General features: G+C 43.4%; 1 long non-coding RNA gene across 1 annotated transcript in view; it reads right to left on the bottom strand.

Annotated features, from left to right (window-relative positions):
• Nucleotides 1-18485, bottom strand: part of LOC132591971 (uncharacterized) — a 38542-nt gene extending 20057 nt beyond the window's left edge. The window contains exon 1 of the long non-coding RNA XR_009557423.1: nucleotides 17932-18485. This is a non-coding gene — a long non-coding RNA (uncharacterized LOC132591971). The remainder of the gene's footprint in view (nucleotides 1-17931) is intronic.
• Between the last annotated feature and the right edge of the window lie 3041 nt (nucleotides 18486-21526).

Raw genomic sequence — 21526 nt, 5'->3', positions numbered from 1 at the left:
TAGAAGGTCAGCGGTTCGAATCCCTGTGACGGGGTGAGCTCCCGTTGCTCGGTCCCAGCTCCTGCCCACCTAGCAGTTCGAAAGCACGTCAAAAGAGCAAGTAGATAAATAGGTACCGCTACAGCGGGAAGGTAAACGGCGTTTCCATGTGCTGCTCTGGTTTGCCAGAAGTGGCTTTGTCATGCTGGCCACATGACCTGGAAGCTATACGCCGGCTCCCTCGGCCAATAATGCGAGATGAGCGCCGCAACTCCAGAGTCGGTCACGACTGGACCTAATGGTCAGGGGTCCCTTTTCCTTTACCTTTACCATCCTCAAAGAACTTCCAAGTACAATGTGAAACATTTTTCTGACCTGTGGATTTAAATTTTAAAGGGGCATGGTTTATTTTGCTTTGTCTAGGTTGGCTTCTTTTTGGACAAGTTGTATAGATTGGATTCTATTTATAGTACAAAGTTCTTAGTACAGTATGTGCAGTCTTTCTAAAGGGAATATCCCAGGCCTGAGATTTTGAATGCTTAATCTTGGGATCCTAGGACAGTTCTCCTATCTGTATTTGAGGTTATCACTATATTATTGATAGGGACCATGCATAATTAACGGACCACCTTGTGGCATTATATTCCCAAGAGCCAAATGAAAAGGGACAGGAGACAGCAGCAGAGAAACAATTGTTTTATCCCCAGAACAAAACTTGCACAGAGGCAGAAAAGCAAAAGGCATGCCTGTTTTGTCAGCCCCAGACTCTATGCAGCTGACTGCAGTTCAACAACACTCTGCATTGTGTTAAGAGAGCAGCATGGGATGAAGATCATCTGTGGCTCATTGAAATTTAATTTGTAAGGCTCTTTCAAGCCCAGAGTAACTTCACCTGGTCACAGGACTTAAGTGATCCTTGCCTGATGAACCAAGTCACTTTAAGGATATTTGAATCTGCCTTAAGGTCAAAAACCCTAGCAACTTTCTCCCAAATCCCACAAGCAAGGACCCCAATTCTACCATGACTTTCACCATGGGAAAATGTGGGAACTAAAGTTTTGTTTAAACTATTGTATAAGAAGATTTTCATAATAATATACGCTGGGCACTTTGCACTTTGGGGAGTGCAAGCTTAAGAGGAGCCCCCTCCCCCGGGGCGTTGCAAAACTTCACAGTAGTGGGTGGGTGGATAATCAATTGGAGAAAATGAGAGGAGAGAGGAGAGGAGAGGGAAAGAGAGAGGGAGAGACTCGTTCTAAACAGGCAGGGGAGGATTTCCCACCACCTTCCCACCCATCCAGAAGCGCTGCCTCCAAAACATCTGCAGAATCTTCTGCTGCCCCAAATGCAACTCACCAGGGAGAGATCCTGCCTTTCCTCTACCTTGAAATCATGCAATGGCCAAAGGAATGAAAGGAAACCAGAAGGAGAGGGGCTTTCCGTGACCTCACACGAGAGCCAGGCATCAGCTGATCTGCCCCATCCCAGCATGCACCATAGAGAAAGGAAAAGGGGTAGAGCAATCCTTGCATGCTCACTTCCTGGCTCTGCTTGCAAAGCAAGTCTTTGTTCAGAGAGCAGGTGCGTCCATAGATATAGGGAAAAGGAAAGAGTGATACTTGCGTGCACACTTCCTGGTTCTGTTTGCAAAAACCCTGAAATTTTGCCGATTTTTAAAAATCCCCCCAGATGGTGATTTCGCCCTCGGAATCCCGGAAATGTCCAGGATAAACTGGGCATAAGGCAACCCTAAAAGTACTTGAACAGGGAGCTTCCGAGTGGGAAGAGGAAGCCACCATAGCTGCCAAGTTATCCCTTATTTTAAGGGATTTTCCCTTATGCTGAATAGGCTTCCTCGCGAGAAAAGGGAAAACTTGGCAGCTATGGAAGCCACTGCAGGCCTGAAGCTCATGGAGAAAGCCTGGCTCTTCCAGGCATGGCCAAACTTGCCCCTCCAGATGTTTTGGGACTACAACTCCCATCATCCCTAGCTAACAGGACCAGTTGTCAGGGGTGATGGGAATTGTAGTCCCAAATCATCTATTTTCCCCAATAATATTTTTTTCATTTTAAAACAATACAAAATACAAAAAATCACAAGAACAAAAACAAAAAGACAAAAAACAAACATAAAACATAAAAAAGAAAAACATATCAATTACAACAAATCTTTCATTTTTACTTGACATTGTAGACTTCCTCAATTGGGTCTATTTTTACATCCAATTTAAGCAATTTTCATATCTTAAATCATTTTAACACATTTTTTTCATTATCTCTCAACTTTCCTAATCTATAAACATCAACTATCCTTAACGTATCTGAAGAAGTGTGCATGCACACGAAAGCTCATACCAAAATAAAAACTTAGTTGGTCTTTAAGGATGCTACTGAAGGAATTTTTTAATTTTGTTCTGACTCAGACCGACACGGCTACCTACCTCTAACTATAATTCATCAATTATTCCAAATCAAAAATTATATCCCCAACTATCTATCTTCTATTTCACCCCTTTGCCTAAAATTTATTCCCAAAAATTATCCATAAATTCAAATATTACTTCTTCTATAACATTTAAATACTTAGATCTGATTCAGCACCCCCCCCCTCCCCTGGACTCGAGGTCTCCCAGACGATTCAGCCAGTTCCATAGGTCATTCCAGTTTCGGACCCTCTTAATCAGGCTTCCCCAAACTTCAGCCCTCCAGATGTTTTGGACTACAATTCTCATCTTCCCCAACCACTGGTCCTGTTAGCTAGAGATCATGGGAGTTGTAGGCCAAAACATCTGGAGGGCCGCAGTTTGGGGAAGCCTGATCTTAATCAATCAGAAAATAACATCCATTATTACTCCACTCCCACTCTGCCACAGCCTATCCACCACACTTCCTTCTTCATCCCCTGCTGTCTCCCCAATTTTCTAACTGTTACACGATACCATCCACCTAGCTTTCCACTTTTCAGTCCTTTCACCAATTCCCTCCCCCCCTTAGATTCTGACCCTAGTATGGATCCTGCTCTCCCTCTCTCACTGGGAGGGCGTTATTCCATGCTGGTTCTTCTTTAAAAACCCTTTGAGTCAAGCATGGGTCTTGTCCCCTTCCCCCCCCCCTCACTGGGAGAACAATGTTCCATGCCCCTTCCTCTTCTTCTTTAGATTCAATTGCATTGTCCAGGGCTGATGAATGTTCATCTTTCTTCCCTACACTCTCTGATAAAATTAAGTCCTTGTTCCATTTCCACACACTTCTGGTTTATTTTTCCAATCTGTATTGTATTCTGATGTACTTCGCTTCTTAGATCCCGTAGCAATTTCAGGAATTCCTCTTTAAAATCTGAGAAGTCAGATGTTATTACGTCTACTGGCATCTTGCTTGTCTCAAATTTCATGGGAACAGCACAGATTACAAAACAGGAAATGGCGCTGTTCGTATTTCCAAACTTCAAAGACAAAAATTATGTCTAAACTGGTTGCAAACTAGCATTTTCAGTTCTTCTTCATACCTTAAAACTCTTATGTCCATTTACAAAAAGAGCATTTATTAAACTTCTTATTCACAGCCTTATATTTTGCGTTCTCTTCAATACTGACAGTTCCCGACCTCAAAGAGGTAAACAAATTCCTTCCTACTGTGACATCATAATGGCGGCTCGCTGATCCCTCCAGGGACGCGACTCCAGCTTGCAGGGGGACTTTCCCCAGTCCAAAATAAAATAAAAAATCACAGGGGTTTTACTAAGTTCAACCCTTCTCCCCTTTACCCTGCCTCAGGGGGAATGTTTTAAGTCCAGTCTTTGGAAATTGAAGGCTTCCTATCAATCTATCAAGTCTCTGTAGTCCCAAAACATCTAGAGGGCCAAGTTTGGCCATGCCTATAGCTCTTCCTGTCTGAGTTCACCTGAAGTGCCTGCAGTCTGTTTCTAAGGGAAGCAACTCTGCCTGGCAACAACCTAAGTTCCACAATATAAGGTTGAATCCTAACAGACCTTTCACAAAACCTCTTTTTATGGCCACACATACCACAAGTGGGAACCATTTTTCTAAAAAGCCATCATGGAAATTGGTGCGAAAAGCAGAGCTGTTTTGAATATATATTCCCATGTGCCTGCTCATAACATCAACATTTACTGCCTGGAGGAACATGAGGACTTTAGCCATGGAACTTTTCTCATTTTGGGTACAACTCACCATTGGTGTGGAAAACTAAACCTCCCTCTCTCTCTAATAATAGTGATATAGAAGACTTCTGCAAATGAGAATGAGGAGGAACACAAACTTTGGCAAAAGGAATGCAGCCCGACAGCAGGTGATGCAGAATTTGAGGAGCACATTGCTAAACATCAAGCCCAACAACAACAAAAATACTTAAAGACGATCTTAGCAGCGGGGAAAGTGCTGTTGCACTCGGGTCCTGCAAGGAGGTTTCCCTTGGGCATCTGGGTTGGCCATTGATTCAGCAGACTCTTCTTATGTTCTTATTAGGGCAGCCATAGGCCCAAAGGAGGACAAAGTTCCTGCATGTTTAATAACTGTGTAGAAGATGCAAGATACACCTGCCGAAATTCCCCCTACTCCACAGCTATTTGAGGTGGGGTGGCCTGTTTAGCATCTGACTATCCTTTTGTGCAGCCCTGCACTGCAGAACGCTTAAGTCAGCCAGTCTTCAGAGCCTAGTCATTTAAACATCTTACTTACCAGATTCTTGAGGTTATTTGTTGCTTAACTACCCATTCATAAAATATTATCTGACCATTACTGAGGCTGAAATTGGCAAGCTGACAAATCATATCATGCATGAACACTGATTTAATTGGTATAGGTTTCCTTAAAAAAAAAACAATCCCAAAGTAAATGAATTTGTCTGCATTTTTAATATGTCATGTGTCTGTTTATGGAGAGTTCTAAGCTTGCTGTTCCAGACCAAGGTGGGAGGGAGAGCATCCAGGAAAACATCTCTTTGCTTCAGAACAACTGTGCAATTAACAATTCAGTCTGACACTGACACTCAAGTAGGACAATCATTTCGAGAGGTACATGGGGAACATCATGAAGCCTCCAAGAATGCCTTTTCAAAATGAAAGCTCTTAAGCCTGCTTCGATATTCTGGAGCTGGACCAACAAACCAGAAAAACATCAAAATGAAGTGAGCCTGGCTGTGTGCTTATTTATTTATGTTAATTCTCCGAAAGACGGGGGGGGGGAAGAGAGACACCATATGTTTTCAGTTTCTTCAGTAGCACCTTAAAGACCAACTAAGTTTATATTTTGGTATGAGCTTTCGTGTGCATGCACACTTCTTCAGATACACAGTGTGCATGCACACGAAAGCTCATACCAAAATATAAACTTAGTTGGTCTTTAAGGTGCTACTGAAGGAATTTTTTTATTTTGCTTCGACTCAGACCAACACGGCTACCCACCTGTAACTTTTCAGTTTCTGCAACTGCTAAGACCAGGCATCCCCAAACTTCGGCCCTCCAGATGTTTTGGACTACAATTCCCATCTTCCCCGATCACTGGTCCTGTTAGCTAGGGATCATGGGAGTTGTGGGCCAAAACACCTGGAGGGCCGCAGTTTGGGGATACCTGGCTAAGGCGTTGCTTTTGTTTGAAAGTGCAATTATTTCATCATGGTAGAGGCAGTTACTGAGGGAAGATGGTCATATTTCCAAATGTTGGATGGTTCCAAAGGCAAAAAAAAAGGACATAGCTAAATCGTCCACTGGTAATGTAACAAAATTGTGGGTGGCATGCTGCATGGTGAATCATGGGGAAACAGAAGTGTGCATGTGTGGAAAGGGTGGGGGAGTGGCAATACATTCCTTGTTGTGTCACACCATGCATCCTGTTGTGGATGAAATTTAGCAAAACATGATCCGAAAGGCACAAGAGGTGCTGCGGTGTACAATGAATGTTAGAAATCAGGACGAAAGTGCTAGTAAAACCAATGCAATAAACCCCAAGTCTGAATGTAGCCTGAGAGTTGATTGCACGGTGTTATTTTTATTTATATATTTTACTGATAATACCATCACCCTTTGGTTTCAATACAATTTAATACATGGCCAGCTTCCTCTGAATTTAGGACATGATCTAGCACCTCTTCAAATACGGGTCAGACCAAGCAAAGAGGTTACTGGTGTACTGGGGGGCGGGGGGGGGGACTGCCTCATGACATCTCCATTGGCCTTTAACTGAAAAAGTTCACTTTTAAAAATGAACACCTGTCAATCAAGGGCACAGTACAGAAACACCCCCAACTACTTATCCATACAGGAAAGTTTAGCCAGGGACATCATTTAAAGAAATGCAGACACCCTGTAATGGTGCAGAAAGAAGTAAAGGACATTCACAAAATCTCTCAGCTGCCTCAAAAGTAAAGCACAACAAAAGCAAAAAAACCACCCAGAATAATGTCATCGAAATTTTCTTGCCCCTTAGATAATTTTCAAATGCAACTCTCTCTCCCCCCCCCCCACTAATTAATGGAGGATGGTCAAAAAAATAGTGGAGCGATTCTGGCTTGTGTGTGTGTATATGCATCAGAAACACACAGAGATGGGTTTCGGTCTCCCTCATCTGCTTTTAATGAACTTGATTTTGCACATCAAGGCTATTTTTATAATTGTTTTGATTTACAATTCTTTTTCAAGGAAGTTGTTTGTGCAGCTAGCCTGCCTGAGGTTGCTTTTGATATGGTTCTTCCCACCCACTACCCACCCCAATGGGTTGGTTGTTTGATTTATTTCATGGTGGGCTTTATTCCCTATGTAACATTTTGACATTGAGTCTTGCAAAGAGGAGATTGACACTGGATAGGTTTAAAATACTTTTGAACACTTCAAGGAAGCAACATTTCAGATGTTCGGTTGAATCGCTTTTGTTTTGAGTGCTGGAAGGCACTTTAAAGAGCAGGGGGCATAACACGTTTGAGTTTAATTTTTACAACTCAGTTTTCAGAGTATTTTATTAAGTTTGTTCATATTCACCGATTTGGAAGGCTTCCCCCCTGAACCTAGATATACTGAGAATATTCTGGCCAAGACTACATACTTCACAGGCTCCATTTCAACAAGGTGGTTGTTCCTATGCCGGTACATCGGCCACAGAAGTGAGCCATGCAGATGTGGCTTGTCCAGGAGTCTCTATCTACAACACACTTGGGTAGCACTGAAATAATACAGCTATTGGGGGGTTGGGCTCATGGCTTATCATTGGAATAATTGCTGATTTTCCTCAGAAAGGGCCATGATTGATTGGCAATTTAAACATTAGTCTTGCCATCCTGTAACTGCCCATAAACAAAGCAGGTCCCAAGGATCTCAGTGGGCACTTATGTCAGATGATGTGGTTAAATTCAAGGTGATGCCCACATCCTTTGTGGGAACATTCACATTATGGTTGGTAGCCATGAAACCAGCAGTGTCTGAGCACTCTCTTGTGCATAAGTCCTTCTTCCCAAGTGTGACTTGTTGTTTTGTCGTTTAGTGGTGTCCGACTCTTCGTGACCCCATGGACCAGAGCACGCCAGGCACTCCTGTCTTCCACTGCCTCCTGCAGTTTGGTCAAACTCATGCTAGCAGCTTCGAGAACACTGTCCAACCATCTTGTCCTTTGTCGTCCCCTTCTCCTTGTGCGCTCAATCTTTCCCAAAATCAGGGTATTTTCCACGGAGTCTTCTCTTCTCATGAGGTGGCCAAAGTATTGGAGCCTCAGCTCCAGTGAGCACTCAGGGCTGATTTCCTTCAGAATGGATAGGTTTGATCTTCTTGCAGTCCATGGGGCTCTCAAGAGTCTCCTCCAGCACCATAATTCAAAAGCATATATTCTTCGGCGATCAGCCTTCTTTATGGTCCAGCTCTCACTTCCATACATCACTACTGGGAAAACCATAGCTTTAACTATACGGACCTTTGTAGGCAAGTGTGACTACCATCACTTTATCCCTCGTTCCAAAATTTCTCTATGTTGCGGTCCCAGTCCCAGTTCTCTATGTTGCGGTTTCCTGTGCAGAGGCTAAGGTGTTTGCTAAGGAGCAAACTTGACAAAACAAGGCTCTGGGATAAAAGGGCAATAAGCATTCATATGCACACTTCAAAATGCATGCAGATCTATGCATTCTTGAACACGTTACTTGGGCTGGAGAACTGCATTGCAAAGAAATGCAATTTTTGAACCATGGTGGCATTTTGCTTGGTTTTTTATTTTAGGAAGTTCAGTTTGGACAAGTTAATATTTGAATTTGAACTGAATTTCTCCTCCATTTCTGATTTCAGCCTCAACCATGCACCTGCAATATGGGCATAATAACAGCCTACATCACTGGACCTATGTAAGGATTCTTGTGGAAACCTGTGTTCGGGTAGGAAACCTATGACCCTCTAAAGTCTAAATGCAATTCCCATTAGCCCTAGGTAGCAGGGCTAATGGTCAGGAACCTCTGCAGGGCTATTTTCCCCACCCATGATTTATATTAAGTGGTTGGAATATTCTAAAATGCTAAGTATTATTATACATCTTTGCTTACCATATAGCAGAGACCTTCACCCTCTAGTCTATTAAGCTTTCTGTTGTGATGGCTTGTGAACCATCAGGTATGCTTATGCAAAGTGCATATCTCCTTATCTACACAACTTATCTGATAAGTTATGAGGCTAGGTGTCCTTTAAATTACATGCAAGGTTCTCTTTGATTTCTATATATACGGTACGTCTTATCAATTACAGCACAGGTAAGATTGGTTCTAAACCTCTAAGAACACCCAGGCAATTAAATTATTTTAAACTTTGCATTTTTAACAGCATTTAAAATGGAGTGATATTTTTAAATGAATTGTGTTGTTGTTGTTGTTGTTTTATTTTATGTATTTGAAAGTCTTTTCATATGTATGAAAACAATTTAAATAAATAATTATGTATTTCACCCTAATTGGCTTTTATTGTTTTTTTTCTGCCATTTTAGATGCTATGATGTATATTATGTTCCTTTACTTCATATCCCACCCTCCTTGTGCTTTACCTGTTCCAATGGTGAGTAACTGTAGAAAACATGACAGTAAATGAAATCTCCCTGCACTTAAAATGATTGATTCTTTTCTATCAAATTATCACAGAATATTTGTGTCACTCGAGCAAACAGAACACCTCAGCTCATTTTCTGGTGATTACAATTCAATTTAACTGCTATTATTATGCACAGGGTAGGAGCTTTCCCTCCGATATATTGTGCAATCTATTTAGAAAAGCATGTGATATGCACATTCTCTCTTAGGATAGTTAGTATGTTTAATTTAAATCAGTCAAGAAGGACTGGAAAGGTGAAAGAGAAAGAAAAATGTATCTCAACTGTATGGATTTAGAAGAGACGTAAAATAATACATCTTGTCATTTAGTGAGACTCAAATGTGTATATACCCTATCATTGAGTATGATGTAAAATCAGTTGTGTAGGGTAGAACACCCACAATTTGCCACCTAATTTGTAAGTAGCAAATTGGGATCATTGTTTCAGGGAATGCAATATTACCCTGGCATGATTTCAGAGGGTGGGCGAGGCTTACAATGAGATTTCCTTCCTTCCTTCCTTCCTTCCTTCCTTCCTTCCTTCCTTCCTTCCTTCCTCCCTCCCTCCCTCCCTCCCTCCCTCCCTCCCTCCCTTCCTTCCATAGCATGGTACCAGAGCAGTGTTCTGACAGCATCTTCCCCAAAGGCATTGTGGGAAGGATGGTGGTGGCCAGAGAAATGAAGGCAAGAGAAAATTACCTTTTCACAAGGATTTCATCCAAGGATGTGCATAAAACCATTGCAAACAGTAAAATGCATTCATTATTCACTTATACCAACACATTTTCCCCTGTAAATGCCCAAGGACCATCAGATGGCCATTCCTCTTTGATTTTATTCAGCTGTTTTCAGATAAACACTACAATAGAAGTCACGTAGCAGCAGAGTCGTTTTCCAGCCCGTGTGATATTCTTACGTGCTCTAAGAAGAAGGAATCCATATTGTTTGTGTCTTTTTCGAGGAAGGAATAGGTTTCGATGTCATAAGCCAATATTCCTGCTAACCCAAATGGGAGCTGCCAGATGCAAACCACAGTGTGGCTGTTGTTATCTGAAATCAGCTTGCAGGGTTGGGGGGGGGGGAGAGAGAGCAATAGTGTTCATGCAGAAGTTAAGGAAACCTATCTTGTCCCTTTAGATTCCTCACAAAAGGCTCTTGAAAATAAAAACAACAGCTGAAGAAGGGACGGGGGTGGGGTGGGGGCGGAGGCAGAGGCTGACTCCTCATGGATGAGGCTTATTATCTGTATTTGAAATGGCACCAGGATTTGAAGTTAGTCTCCTTGTCAGGTCAAGAGCTGTGTGAGTGTTTCTGCATCTCAGTCATTTCGACTGTATGGCATCACACTCTCCTGGCAGTCACGCAGAGAGGCTCCGCAGGCAGACTTCTGGAGTTACTCCAGTCATTACACACTTGGAAAGGGCTCTCTCTCCACAAAGGTATTTTGTGCATGAATAGTCTGGAGGAATAGGTTTCTGGACCAACTGGTGTGTAGCTAATTCTAGAAAGTCAGTTTACCATAACAATTATTTTATGGGCTGAGGAGCAGATCTCATTAAAGTGGGAAGGGAATCGTAAATTAGAACAGAGGCAAACACATTAATATGTTGAACGCGACCTCGTCGTAACAGGAATGTTACAAATGGCAACAAGAAAACACATTCATCTTACTCCTGTAGGCGCCCCTCCCCCATTATTAAAATTAATGGTTAATGCCAATCTTTTTGGCTTGTTTTCAGTTTGATTGTGTGTGAGGCCACATAGCAATTATTAAGAGACTATACCACAGTTGCTACTTTTGCATTCTGTGTCTTGGCCTCTGTTCATCTCACAAGAAAGCCTTTGACCTGGGTCCTTCCCTCGCACTGCTTGCTCCTGCTTCCGTGCATTTTAAGAAGAAGAAGAAGAGTTTGGATTTGATATCCCGCTTTATCACTACCCGGAGGAGTCTCAAAGCGGCTAACATTCTCCTTTCCCTTCCTCCCCCACAACAGACACCCTGTGAGGTGGGTGGGGCAGAGAGACTTCACAGAAGTGTGACTAGCCCAAGGTCACCCAGCAGCTGCATGTGGAGGAGCAGAGACGCGAACCCGGCTCCCCAGATTACGAGTCTACCACTCTTAACCACTACACCACACTGGCTCTCCACCACACTTTTAGCATACGAACACAGGCTACAAGCTCTGGAACTGTATCTATTTACACCAACTGGCTCCGAAAATCCCCATAGCTACATCTAAATTGGGACTTAAAGCTTTTCTCTTTTATTTCTCCATTAGCTGTGATTCCTTATAAATTGCTTCCTTTTAGTGAATTCACACCACACGACTAGCTTACAACTGCATTAAAATCTCTTGGATCCCCACATTTGGATTGTTGAAATAATACTACCACTTGCTAGAAGACTATAGACTATTTTCATTTGCTAAAAATGAATAGGTTGTTGTTGTTGTTAACTGCTTAGAGGTTCTATTTGCAATTAAGAGGTAAACCAATAAAATAAAATACAGTGGTACCTCTGTTTAAGTACACAATTGGTTCTGGAAGTCTGCACTTAACCTGAAGTGTACTTAACCTGAAGCGTACTTAACCTGAAACGAACTTTCCCATTGAAAGTAATGAAAAGTGGATTAATCTGTTCCAGATGGGTCCAGGCCCGGCTCTAGGTAGACCCCCGGTGGCGCAGGGCACTATGGCGCTGGCCCGCCAGAAAGGCGCCGCGAGCTGCGCCCGCCCGCTGGCCGGCCGATCCGCCGGTCCGCCGCGCAGCTGCGCCCACCCACCCACCGCGCTGGGAAACGGGGCGGGAGGGCGCCAGAGAGATCGCGCTGTGCCTGCCCGCCCGCCGCTGCGCCCACCTGCCCGCCACGCTGGGAAACGGGGCGGGAGGGCGCCGGAGAGATCCGGCGCACCACAGCGGCAGGGGCGTTTAAGACGGCCCTGGACGAGTCCGTGGAGTACTTAAACTGAAGCGTACTTACGGTAACCTGAAGCGAACTTTCCCATTGAAAGTAATGGAAAGTGGATAAATCTGTTCCAGACGGGTCCGTGGAGGACTCCACCTGAAGCGTACTTAATCCGAAGTATGAGTGTAATTGGTTCTGGAAGTCCGTACAAACAAGTGGCATAACCGCCCCCCTCCCCAAAACACAGGAGAACAAATGCACATGGTAAAGCTCCTTAATGAGTTCCACAGAAGCAAATGTGGGGGAGATGCTCAGAACAGCTCACCAAAGGGTGGCAAAAAAGTTCTGAAAACCTTCCAAAAAGCTTCCAGAAAGGCTTGCTAGGAGTTGGTGAACTGCTCAGAACAGTTGACCAAAGACAGGGTTCGCCCACAGCACAGACCACAGTTGCTCCTCAAAGTCAACCCTGGAACTGCACATGGAGAAGTGAGCCCAGACTGCATTGGGGAGGCTTTTTAAACCTCCAGGCACAATGCATCCTGGGTATTAACAGTTGTGCGATTTAAAACAAACCAGAACAACAACAAAAAAGCAAAAAAAAAATGTCTTGCGAAGCACGGCCATAGAAAAATTCATCTTGTGAGTCACCAAAAAAAAATAGCGAACCCCTTTCGTCTTGCGAGTTTTTCGTTGCGCGAGGCATCCATCTTGCGTATTTAACCTGAAGCGAACTTTCCCATTGAAAGTAATAGAAAGTGGATTAATCCATTCCAGACGAGTCCGCGGAGTACTTAAACTGAAAATACTCAAAACCAAAGCATACTTAAACCGAGGTATGACTGTACTGTAAATGTAACTTTAAAAACAATTACGGAAAGATTGATGTCTCTAGGCTGTTGGGCTTGGGCCAGGGAAATCTGAATTCTGTGCTCAGAAAGGCTATTAGAGAGATGGAATAAGTACAGAAAATGGCAAATAAGGTGAACAAGGGTTCCCTAGGAGGAGACTGTGAAATGTACTGAGCTTATCTATTTATTTACACTTAGACAAAAAGTTGACTAAAGAGAGGGCACAATCGATGTCCATAAAATTACAACCTGAAGAACATAGCAAGGGGCATCTCTCCCCACTGAATCAACCAATGAAATTAATTGTCAGAAGTTCAGGACAGAGAACATGTGAAGTGCATTATTAATTTATGAATTTCTATACAGTGGTACCTCGGGTTAAGAACTTAATTCGTTCTGGAAGTCCGTTCTTAACCGGAAACTGTTCTTAACCTGAGGTACCACTTTAGCTAATGGGGCCTCCCGCTGGCGCGCAATTTCTGGTCTTATCCTGAAACAAAGTTCTTAACCCAAGGTACTATTTCTGGGTTAGCGGAGTCTGTAACCTGAAGCGTCTGTAACCCGAGGTACCACTGTACAAAATATGTGGTGGTGGCCTGTAGGTTTGGTGGCTTTCAAAAGAAAAAGAAAAAAGATGAGAGCTCTTTCAAAGGCTATTAGTCTTTACAGGTTGAGTGAAACCTTCACATTCATAGGTAGCATACCTGAGATTAGCAGATGCTGTAAACAAATAACATGCAAGGGTTTTGGCTCTGCTTCTGCCCTCCTTCCAACCTGTTGAAAACAGAATGTAGGACTCAACGGACTTTGATCTGATCCAACAAAGTCATTATTGTCTCATTTTCTCCCCTCCTGGATGCAAAAAGAACCTGGTTGTCTTTTCAAAGTATTGAGGTATTCTGCTATTATTTATGCTTAGAATAGATTTGATAACTTTTAGTGCATGTTCAAAATGACAAAATATTGTGTGGCAATCCTTTCCAACACAGTTTTAAAAAAAGTCTTTATCAACCAGTCCTCCCCTCCCTCCCTCTCAATATAACATGCTATCTCTAGCTTTTTCCTCTTCTGCAAGAGTATTTTCTTTTCTTAATTGTGAGAAGCAAATGAAGCTTGACTTCTATTTTGCTTCCTTCCTTCCTCAACAGTGATCATGCTTGCTGACCGCCCCCCCTTACCAGCAGAGACACTGCTGAGCGATGCTGTCACTGCTTTCAGGATGGTGTGCTGGCACTGGAGCTATTGTCTTAGCAGCAGGGGGGTTCCCCTGACTTGGGGAAAGATCACAAGCCAGCCCCTTCATCTGGCAGATTTGAAGGAAGCAACTAAAAACTACCGCTGTGATTTTGTACCACAGCTGATTCAGACAGCAGAATGCAAATTTACAGGGCTTCAACGATCACTTTCTGTTCCAGCCAAATGCTTGCAACAATCGGTTCTCCTCATTTTCACTGTGCTCTCGGATGCCCTAGCATTTAGTTTTCTATTCTCCTTTGTATGCAAATATGTTGATTCAATAAATTTATAATGCAGCTGTCACACAAAGCATTAGGAGATGCATAAAAACAAGCCCCTTTGCTTTCTAATGACATTTTGCTTTCAAGGCAAAGTATTCCCTGAACATCTAATGCAGAGTTTCGAAGATCCTTTATTGGCTCTCACTCCACCATTTGGGGGTCTTCAAGTTTTGGGCCCCAATCATTAAAGATCACCTCTTCCCATATGAACCTGTCTGGACACTATCTGTTCCTGTTGACTCATCTCCAAAAGAAGCATGGAGGGTGAAGATCAGAGAACTCTTTAATGGCATCCTGTCTTTGGAATGGTAGTACAAATCTTGCTATCATTTTGGCACAGGTGTCATGAACTGGCTGGACGCAGAGGAATGGTGGGAAGCACCAGCAGGGGACCCTGCAAGGGAAGAAAGCTCAGAGCCCAAGGATTTGTCACAGGATGATGATGAGAGGTCAGAGGGAGAAGCCTGGAGGGAGGTGGCATTGGAAGCTGAAGAGGTAACAGGGTTTAGTGAGCAGTGAGAGTCTGTGGCAGAGAGAAGTCCAGAACCTGAGACAGAAGCAGAGAAGAAGGGTGGCCAGAAGGCAGAGGTGAATCAGGCTGGTGAAGAAGCCAGGGTGTCTCACCTTCCTGTGACAAGGACCAGGAGAGGTATGAAACAAGAGAAGCAAAGACAGGTGCACTGGCATAGTCTCAGTTTGCTAGGCAAGGCTCTGCAGCAGGAGGAGACTGAAGGAGCTGTGGAAGGTGGGGACCTCCAGCCTCCACAACTGCCTCATAGGGGCAAGACCTACTAAGAAGATTTGCTGTACTCATTAGGCCTGGCACTGCTGAGCAGACCTTGTTTCTTCTAATAGAAAGTTAACTTCACATACTGTGTGTGATTTCTCCACAGAATATGGGTAGCTTTAATTATATTGCAACTGTTCCTCAATCTGGACTTTAGGGTTTGTGTTTATAACTGTTAACATTCAGTAGGCTTGCAACTTCTACTAACTTTACATCCATGATTGCAACCTCATGAGATGGTGGGCAACTGGGGGGGGGGGATGAAGGAAGGAAGGAAGGAAGGAAGGAAGGAAGGAAGGAAGGAAGGAAGGGGGGGGAGAGATCTGCTGTTCCTCAATCGCCATTTATTTATTTCCTACCTACCCCTACACCCAGCAGGTTTTCCTTGCTTAGCATCCCAGGGGCCACAAGGAAGATCACAGTCCCTGGGGTCTCCCATGCAGGGGCATAGGAAGACGGGGGCAATAGGGGTGCTCTGCCCCGGGCAGCGCAATCCCAAGGGTGCCATCTTGGCTGCCCCCCGCCCACACTGGCCTCCACGCCCCCCCGGCAGCAGTCCCCGCCCTCAGAACGCGATCCCCACCCCTACGGGTGGCGCACCACACCCCCAGAATGCGCGCCAGCCCTGCCCCCGCCTGCTCTCCGCTCCCGGTGCTGGAGCATGAAGCTCCATCACTGCTCCCTTAACCTTCCCAGAGCCCAGTAAGCAGCCCTCCACCTCACGGAATGTGTGAGTCCTGATTTTGTGTTATTTTGTCTTTGCTCCCAGACTCCCAGAACCAAAGTGGCAGGCCAACTGTACTAACATTGTGCATTGCTTGATGTGTCTGTTTAAAATTAAGTTTTATTGTATTGTATTTAGATGCAATAGCCATTTGAAGCCTCCCCCAAAAATGAACCTAATTAGGCTTGCCATTAGGCCCACCAAGCCAGGTCTATCTGTCCTGTATGTCAGTTGGAGGCCAGGTAAAAACCTGGCTCAGTCTGATAGTGGTCAGAGGATTCTCAGTGCCGCCTGCAAAGTCACCTGCAAAGCACTGTGCAATACAGTGACCACAGAGTTTTGAAAGGACAAGAAAGGTTATCCGCTATTGTAGTAGCATCAGATGACTGACAGGTGGGTGACTCCACCCACCTGTCAAAGGTCATTCACAAGGGCTGAGAGAGATATCTATCTGGTGCAGTGGCCCGACCCTGTTTCCTACAACAGTGTAGCACACCAACCAGCTAACGGATGCCCCACACACTTCCACCTCCTTATCCCCTTTCTTATTTCTTTTCTTTGGTTTCTCCCTCCTCTCCTCGTCTCTCCCCAGAGCAGGGAAAACTAAAGACATCCATATAATATCAGGACTTGCTCTCTGATCTTTTAGCGAAGATGGTAACAGGAATGGCAGGGCCTGGGCCTAGACTTGCCTCCAGGAACCCACTGGGCCCATGGTGGAGCCCAGTTGCTCCTGCTCCCCCTCCTGTGAATCTTGCTGTGCAATGGCAGTGCACACTTTATAACCACGTCATCACAAAACATAGCCATAAACAAAATCAATCCATAAGCACATACATAAGATAAAGATAAGCAGAAATGCCCCCCCCCCAGGGGAAAAAAAACCCCACCCATGTCATCTCTCTGTCTCACAGAAGAGCATGGCTACCCAATAATCTTCGCAACACAGAACTTAATAACTTGGAAGAAGATGAAAGGTCAGAGAGAAGGACATGGTAAATGTGCAGGCAGACTTTTATTACGGAATGTTCTAGAATGATTTATAGTTTGCATTGTATCCAGCCTTGAGCCCACTTTGCTTATTTACGCTGCAGGGATAACAGTGGAACAGTACGGCTTTGCTGCATTTCTTATAGTGTACATGCCATCAGCCAGACATTTTTTTTTTTTGCAAATATTCATATAACAACTGCAATGTAAAGAATTCACCCACTGTTGCCTCTAAAAATTAGATACAGTATGTCTCAAATATCTGTGAGTTCCCAAATCATAATGCAAAACTGTATATTTCTCTTGAATGGTTAGAGAAATACTATCATAAATGTTTTTGTAAGTCACTTCAAGTCACTTTTTGTGAAAAGGATTAATAATAATAATAATAATAATAATAATATGAAAAAATGAGTGCTTGGATGCACAAGAGGATTCACACTTAAGCCAACAGCATATGTGATGCACAACTACAGTTCTGATTTGATTTTAAAAGATGCTATCCTTTGAATGGGAGCTTCATGCATAATTAAGCCAACTATCACTTCTATTGTAGGGTTGCCATATTTTGAAGAGCAAAAAAGAGGATAGCTTACACACACACACACACACACACACACACACACACACACACACACACCAATCCCTGCCATGAAATATCACAGTCTGTTATTTCACAGTACATCAACATATAGGAAACAGTAAGGCGTGATACTTGCACACACACACTTCCTGGTTCTGTTTGCAAAAACCCTGACATCTTGCTGATTTTAAAAAATCCCCACAGATGGTGATTTCACCCTTGGAATCCTGTACATGTCCAGGATAAACCGGACATAAGACAACCCTCTAAAACTACCACAATTTCAAAATTAATTCAAAACTGCATAGTAAAAATACACTAAATTCATTGAAGTGTTTCAAACATGACAAGTGACAACTCTAAATGCAAAAATACATTTTGCTATACTTTTGTGCCACAAGAATAAATGATGATGAAGATGATGATATTATTTATATCCCACCCATCTGGCTGGGTTTCCCCAGCCACTTTGGGCAGCTTCCAAGACATATGAAAACATAATAAAACATGAAACATTAAAAACTTCCTGATACCTTCAGATGTCTTCAAAAAGTTGTGTAGTTCTTTTCCTCCTTGGCATCTGAAGGGAGGGAGCCACCACCAAGAATGCTCTCTGCCTGGTTCCCTGTAACTTCGCTTCTTGCAGTGAGGGAACCAGCAGAAAAGCCTCTGAGCTGGACCTCAGCTGGACGAATGTTACATTTGGGACTGCAAACTGCATAAGCTATACATAGTTTTTTGCTTGGCGTTCATTTAGAGGGCATTAGTCACAAATGCTTTCCTGGTCAACTAGTGTAACTGCCAAATGCCCTTTTGGTACTGACATGGTACAGCATTGCAGAAAGGAGCAAACATTGTAGAAAGGCACACAGAAAAACAAGTCCTGTGGAATTTCTCCTCAGCCCCCAGGCCTTGCTCTGCTGGAGAACAGAGATGTCTGCCTCCCACCCCAAGCCAGGCTGCCACTAGGGGTGAAGTGGGATTCAATTGCCTGTCTGTTCAGCCCCTTTACAGGGAGCAGAGAAAGGCGCCATCTTGTCCTTTGCCTCAGGCAGCAGAGTATATTGGTCTGGGCCTGTTTCATGTCAGAAACCCCACGGCTCTCATCATTTACGTTCTTGTTATTGTGTCATCCTTTTTTTGCTGATGCCAACGTTACCATGGGCACCTAGCAACGTATTAATTTGCTGTCGCCTGATTAATAATTCACTTCATTGTGAGTTCAATAACGAGTTCAGAAGAACATGGTCAATAAATAATAGATGGCATTCTCTCTCTCTCCAACTTGGCTTTAATTAAATTACATTCATTATAACAATACAATAACAAGAGAGGGAGTTCAATAACCCATTTTAACAGTTTCTCCTAGAAAGAAAGCTAAATCGTATAGTCTATGGTTTAAACAGTTGACGTGGTAACAAGCTGGCTTTTTTGAAAAAAAGAAAGAATAAAACTCAGACCAGCTGATCTTCTTTTATAATAAGAGGTAACAGGTGTTCCCTGTAACATTGCTGTGTTGCTACAGGATAAAGTTTACCTTATTCAAACACTCCAGAGAGGCATGTTGTTCATTTTTCTGCGATCATATTTTTGTGTCACCCTTTCTCCAAGGAGCCCACAATTATCCCATTTTATGCTCACAGAAATCCTTTGGGGTTTAGCCAGGCTGACAGAAATAGGAACATCAAGGCCACCCAGATAGTTTCTTGACTAGGGCTGCAATCCTAACTCCCATTTACCCAGGAGTAAGCCCTGTTTATGCCAAAGGACTTATTTCTGAGTAGACATGGGTTGAGTAGAGATTTGAGTAGTGATTTAAACCCCTGTGTCCCCAGTCCAGGACCCCAGGTCCAGCATTCTCTTCATTATACCACAAGTTGATCAAGCTTTAGATGCTCACAAATACTTTCAGGATAACATAAATCTTATACTCTGTCCCTTACTCTGTAGTCTTTAACATACTATTTGCTCTTAGGCTGGATCAGGATTTGCTGCACTCTCTCACTATCTCCAAGGTCTCCCCATAGCCCCTTAAGTACAGAATACATATTATTTTTTGAGACAACTATTGGGTGCTCAGTTTATTATTATTCTAATAAGTCTGAATTATTTTCCGACTGGTCCAAATGCCCAACCCTTGTTTAGCCTCCCCCTGCCCTGGTTTGCTGAATTCAGACATGCTCCCCCACCCATTTTAATAATACGCAGGTGTCTTATCCTAGGGTCTCATCCTTCCCCTGGCATGTTTAGTCGATGATGAAGGAACATGATCCTTCCCAATCTTCTATGTATGATGTTTGTGCAGGTTGATACAACTTGTGCCAGGTCATAATCCCGCAAGGGATGAATCCTCCAGCTTTTTGCTCCAGCTTTTTGCTGCCTGCATTGGGGTTGCAAAAATCGAGGTGGCATCAATATGTATCTTATGGGCTGCATTCCGCTGTAGTACACAAGTTGTGCAGGCCTGTGAAATATGCATAGATGGCCAAATGGTTGAGCAATATAGATTCTGATGTCCCCCTTCCGCAGTCGTCCAATAAATGCAAGGGGGCAGACCCCAAAATTCACTGCAAATATTTTCATAATCCAGCACTAACCCTAGCAGAACTAAAACATGTCAAAAAAAACGATGTGATGCACAAGTACGCCCTCAGTATACAGGCACAGCCTTCATGAGTGGATTCCTCTAATTCCAAATTGCAAAGTCCTGAGAGTTGGAAGGCATCTTTCTTAAAATGGTAGGCAAACACATTGCTATTGAGATCAGTCTGTTTCCACATAATAAAACACATGCTGCAATTTGATCCCCTTTAGGCAAACAGCACAGGAAAGCAAAGGCAAGCTTTTTCTTGCATCACTGCTATACTTTATTGCTGTGGTAAAATACCTCAGGGAGGTATTAAATGTTGATGTCATTCTCTTTCTAATTTCAGTGTGAGAAATACCCTGAGAAAAACTGTGTTTATACAGGGTGCAGAATGTAGACAAGAGTTTATTTTTAAAAACCCACAAGGAGATATGAGTGTATGCATCTTATTTCTCTCTATCAGCCGGGTTCTTCCCTTTAGCTTACATATACTGGCAGAAAATGAGTTGTGAAATGCAAGGTGTTATAGTTTGAGATGCCATTATCCCCTGCCCTCTGGTGTAGAAAGTGCCAGCTTAACCTCTGAATATCAACATGCTCCGCCATTGTCTGGTTTTAGAACTTTATGCCTTTTCGCTTATTCTTATAGAATACCTCAACTAGGGAAAATGTGAAATGCCTGCATAGGCAGAATTTGTAAATTTTGTTTGTTTGTTTTAAATAACCTTGCTTTTCGAGGGACAGAAAAATAAATTGGTTATGACTGATGGCTGTGGCGGTTACCTCAACCTGCACAGAACCCCCAGACGTTTCACGGTCCATTGGTACCTGCACCAACCACGTTTTAATTCCGCTGCCACCAACCAGTATATGTCTGGTAATCTCTCCACTCACTCCAGTCAGGGATAACTTCGGAACAAACAGTGTTTATTTAGATTTAGTACATAAGCATGTGGTTTCCAAAAGATTAGTTCTTATTGTGTTTCATCACAGTTCCTATACCGGCCTATACCTATAGCTTCTAATCAATACCAGTTCCAAACTCTCTCTCCCTTCTGGTTACCTCTCTACCTCTGCCTCACCTTCAGACTCTCTCAACCACACCTCCTCAACCCTCCCACAACTAGCCCCAACAACAACTCCCCTTCTCCTCCCAGGGGTGGCTTTATATAGTCCTCATAACCCCGCCCCTTAGGGTTCTAACTGGCTAATCCCTTTAACTCCTTCTATGCTGTCCCTAAATTTGGGTGATTGTCACAATGACCATTTAACTTTACAGACATCCTCTTATGTGATCTCTAGTTAATTGTTCGGGCTTCTTTAACCAATTATCATTAAAATAATAAAATACAGCTGCAAAATTTACCAATAACAAAGTTAACAAAACAGCAGTAAGGAACAGCAATGCAGCAGGAGGGAATACAACCCCTAACCAAAGCTCTGGGGTAAATTTGTGTGTCACAGGAGGGAGATCATTCCTCCACCTGGGGATCGCAATCTCACACAGGCTGCCACCCCTTGAGCCACAGAGGGGGTGCCAT

Source organism: Zootoca vivipara, chromosome 4 (genome assembly GCF_963506605.1).
Source record: "Zootoca vivipara chromosome 4, rZooViv1.1, whole genome shotgun sequence".
Classification (NCBI taxonomy): Eukaryota; Metazoa; Chordata; class Lepidosauria; order Squamata; family Lacertidae; genus Zootoca; species Zootoca vivipara.
Note: the sequence above shows the minus strand (reverse complement) of the source record. Positions and strands in the feature narration are given on the sequence as shown.